We start from the raw sequence: 4,816 nt of genomic DNA on the forward strand, positions 1-4,816 counted from the left end.
TCTAACAAAAAATATGGTTTGGCCGAAGTTCAGGTAACACACCTCTCCCAGTCTACTCGCTAAGCAGACCTCGCCACTGAAAGCAAACAACTGCAAGAAAGTTTGAACTTACGGAGGTCTATGTTATGTGTAAGAAACACACGTACGTACATTGTAATTCACAAAAAATAAGGAATATATGATTTCTGCATCTAAAGTGCATAAAACTGGCACTTCGTAGCCGTCCGACCGTGTGGCCTAATGGATAAGGCGTCGGACTTCGGATCCGAAGATTGCAGGTTCGAGTCCTGTCACGGTCGAAAATTTTTATTCTTCTTAATCTTTTACATTGTTCATCTTTTGGTATATTTTAATTGAAAATGATATATTCACCTGCCTCATTCGTCGTTAATTTTATTTTTATTGCTTACACTTAGCACCGTAACCAAATTCGCTTCACTCTCAAACCTAATTAGAAATTCAGATATCTTTATAACATTCCGACTTTAACCTGTGTTAATTGACGTTCATAACACCTTGACAATCGGCTAACGTAAGTTTCGTTTGCCAGCGACCCAGCAGTAGAGTATCTCTGCTTAGCAACGTAAACAGAGACTGCAGTTTGGTTCGCATTGTGAAATAATTTAAAAATATTGTTGTATTACAGACAGTTGTACTTTGAGCGGTGTCCATTATCGTTCATAGCCTTTCGACAAGCAATTACACAAAAGTTTCGTTTGTCTGGGACCAGAATAGCGGCTTTTGCGGCCGTCCTGAGCGAACGAGCTGTGGCGCTTCTGTTCGGATTTTACGACTTTGTGTTCAGTCTCTGCGTTACAGTGTTGTGTAAAATTGTGATTGTGGTGATGCAGGATTTTAGTTTCCTCGTTTTCCCGAGCTGTTAACTGCTGACACGGCACCCATGTTTCCCAGAAAGCTTACCGATAAGATTTGGATTTGACAAAGCAACCCGTAATGTTCAGCCAAGTTCACTGGAAATTCATGACTGGATCGTTGACGTTATTGGCATTACTTCGGATCAGACGCACACTGCTTATTATGACTTGGAGCAATATTGATTTTTTGTGAAGCTGCTTTCCCCGTTGGTGCTGGAACGGATTTTGCAGAAATTTGAAGGAATAGCTGATTTCCGCCATCGCGATATTTCGGTGAGTACAGTTACCATTTCAAATGCTGATGTTGATTATAAACAAGTCAGAGTATTTAATTTGCCCCCTGAGGTAGAAAACTGCTACTTAAAAGACGCATTATCTAAATACGGTGACATCAGGCAAATTCGTAATGAACGATGGTCAAGCCAGCATAGATTGCAATGCTTTAGTGGTGTTCGTTCTGTCGATATGCATGTCAAACAAAACATTCCATCTCATATTTTGGTTTGTGGTTACAAAGCGCACGTTATATACAATGGACAGACTTTGACTTGTCATATATGTAATGAAAGTGGGCATCTCCGGCAAAACTGTCCAAAAAACGTGTTTGTATTGCAGAATAATTTACAACAGCGTAAAAGGTTAACATTGGCTGATCTTGTGACTGAAAATCAGATGACGGGTGGTGAAGTTTCCAGCATTTCGGGGAATGTAGACGACAGGCCGCAAAATACTCTCGAAGCATTTCCACCTTTACTCAGGAAAGACACTGTAGACAATACGGCCGGAAAAAGTAGTATAGCCACTAACAAGAGACGTCGAACTTGTGACGGCAGTAGCACAGATGAAGAAATATCAACCTGTCGCTGAAAGCTGTAGGTGACATTCAGAAAACAGTACTGGAAACTACTGTTTCAGACAATATTGTCAGCATAGATTCAAACTCTGAGTCAAGTACATCAGTAGACAGATCGAATATGCTACCATCACCTGAACAGGTCGAAGTGACATCAGAGTCCCATTCTGTAGCGCTGGACGCGCCAGTAGATGGCAATGCGCTGCTCTTGGTGACACCACAACCCCGCGTTGCAGTACTCGTACGTCAATCAATGCAGACAGATTCACTCGCGGATGCAACTGAAAGCAAACTTGACGAGGTAGCGAGTGATTGTCAACAACAGGCGACGTCACAGCCCAAATCCCAAAGAAAGTGTAACGTTGTTGCATTAATTTGTTATGAAAGCGGTGCTGATAGACAATAAATGCGGTTTAAAAGCTGTGAGCTGTCTGGGGAAGTTAACCTTGCATTACTGCGCAACTGTTTCACCAGGTATCCAGTCTAGCTTACCAAATTCCCACGAGACTAACATTAATTATAATCTTTTAATAACCATACGACAACCGGTGATATATATATATATATATATATACACAAAAGAGAATTTAAATAAAAAGAAATAAATCAGTTTATATTTGGAAATTTATTTTAACATTGATCACTGAAATTTCAGCATATTAAACTTGATTCATAACCAAACTGGTGCCTTGTTTAGGATTGTGAAAATGTGAGTTTGTAGTCTTACGGAACACATCAAATATGGAGCCAAGATTGAGAGACTGCATACAACACTGCATTCATAAAATAACACACAAAGAACGTTGAAACATATGCAAGAGGAAATTAACCACAACCAACCGATTCAATTTTCACCCAAAGAAGTTACTTTCGTAGTGCAATCCTGTCCGTCATGAAATTACCACACACTGGTATACTAAATTCATACTAACTCTCTGTGAAATCTTCCCGAAAAGAATAGCTGAGGGCTACTTTGATGCTTACACCACATGCTTCACGTGGTCAACTTGGTTTACACAAAGAGTGTAACCCCACAATAATTTTGATAATTAAAATAAATTACATCGAAACGCAATTTACTAAAGAAAAACCTTGAACTGGTTACTATCGTCTTATTATTAACCTGATGGGTCAAACAATTGTATAAGCACGTGGTACTGGTCTCACGAAGTACACCCCACGTGGGTTGAATAGAAAGAAAAGTTGCTATATTGAAAAATATTGTCAAGACGAGACGTTATAATCTCACGCACATTCGCATTTAAGATTGATGATCTTAGTTAGAGTTACTGATCAACACGTGGTTCCACTTTACTCACAAAGTAGTGACAAAGCAACTACTGGAAGATATTCTGAACTTCACACTCGAAATACACTGCGCTGCAATTTAAGATAACATTAGATATTTAGAGCTAAACCTGAAATAAAGGTGATTAAACTTTCAGTTAGGCTGAACTTAACAAATCCATCGTCCTACGGACTTAGCAGAGACGCGCTTAGCCGGAGATCTTACCACTTCAGACGCTCGCCACGAACAGACTGACCTGCTGGGCTCCTACCGAGCGTGCTTCACAAATACAAACGGAAGTGACCAGAGAGGCAGCTCCCTATACCAACATGACAAGGGACGGACAGGATCATACTAAGAATAGAAACCTCTTTGTTTCTAGAAAGCGTAGCTACCTGTTCCGACGTTGGTCCTACTGTTCTCTAGCAGACAGCCTTGTCTGCTACCATCTAGCATGCAACTAGCAATACATTTGCTCATTCATTCTTTCACACAGAAGGGAAGGGGGATGACAGTATCTTATCATATACAGTATATAAAAGAAAGCGGAAGTAGGTTCCGTATGAGACTGTGTGACATGAATTACATATAAACTGTGTTTTAAAGTGTAGTAGTGTGACAGATTGTTCTTGTTTATGTGTAAAAGTAACACGTTTCACTGCTCAGTCTGCTCCCAGAGAGAAACACCACAGTAAATTTAGAAGAGGAAATTATGCCGTAAATGACAACAGAAATGACAACAGAAATTAACATGAAAGGAATCCAACAGAGACCATTCAAAAGTCAGTCACTGAAAATGAGACTGCTGCATTTTACCACCTTGTCAGACACGCCAGTTGCTGTGAGACGGTCCATAAGTAAAAATTATTAATATACCGTAATATTACACGCAACTGAGGAAGACAGGACTATAAAAGTTGAAGATGTCAATAGAAAAAGAAGTTTCATGAATGAGCTTCAAATAGATAATGGTACCATAATCACCACCCAGAAGGAAATAAAGAGATCTCAGCGTACTATGAACGTACATATGCGTCAAGGGAAACAAACAACAATACGATGAGCTCTTTGGTACACATCTTCCACGAATATCGCGAGATGATGAGAATATTTCTTCGGACATCACCAAGGAAGATGTATTAGAAATCGTGTGCGGCTCCCCTGCTAGGAAATCTCCAGGACCTGACGGACTGCCCATTGAATTCTATAAACGATTTTGGACCCTAATAGGAGAAAAGTTCACCGAAATTGTCAATTAAGTCTTACAGGGAAAGCCAGTGCCTGCAGAGTTCAAACAATGCAAAATCGTGCAAAAAAATAAGCAATTTACGGCCGATTTCGCTTTTAAATTCGGATTATAAAATTATAGCTCGAGTAACTAACAAGCGCATTACACCACGCACCGCTGACATAGGCCAACAGCGCGCTTGTGCTTTTAGAAGGACGATTTTACAAACTGCGGCTTTGTATCGCGATATCATTGCGCTAGCGCAGGCAAGTAACATAAAATGTGGACTGCTTTTCATAGACTTCCATAAGGCATTTGATCAAATTAATCACAAATACCCGATAGAGATAATGCGCCGAATGGACTTCCTGCAAAAAAACATCTACACCAAGAACATGGCAATGGGCGTTACTGCACAAATCCCCATTAACTGTCAACTGACAAAACAAATTGAAATAAAAAGGGTGTTACCCAAGGAAACCCCTTATCCATGCTCCTGTTCGTTATATCGCTGGAACCTTTCTTGAGACAGCTACAGCACAGGCTGACAGGCATTACCATTCAAGGAACAA

The 4,816-nt window shown here is 40.2% G+C and overlaps 1 non-coding gene across 1 annotated transcript; it reads left to right on the top strand.

Moving 5' to 3' along the window:
- The first annotated feature begins 226 nt into the window (after positions 1 to 226).
- On the top strand, positions 227 to 299 carry Trnar-ucg. Its single transcript has one exon. It is a non-coding gene; the product is annotated as a tRNA-Arg (tRNA).
- Positions 300 to 4,816: the final 4,517 nt, after the last annotated feature.

This window comes from Schistocerca americana, chromosome 4 (assembly GCF_021461395.2).
Source record: "Schistocerca americana isolate TAMUIC-IGC-003095 chromosome 4, iqSchAmer2.1, whole genome shotgun sequence".
Classification (NCBI taxonomy): Eukaryota; Metazoa; Arthropoda; class Insecta; order Orthoptera; family Acrididae; genus Schistocerca; species Schistocerca americana.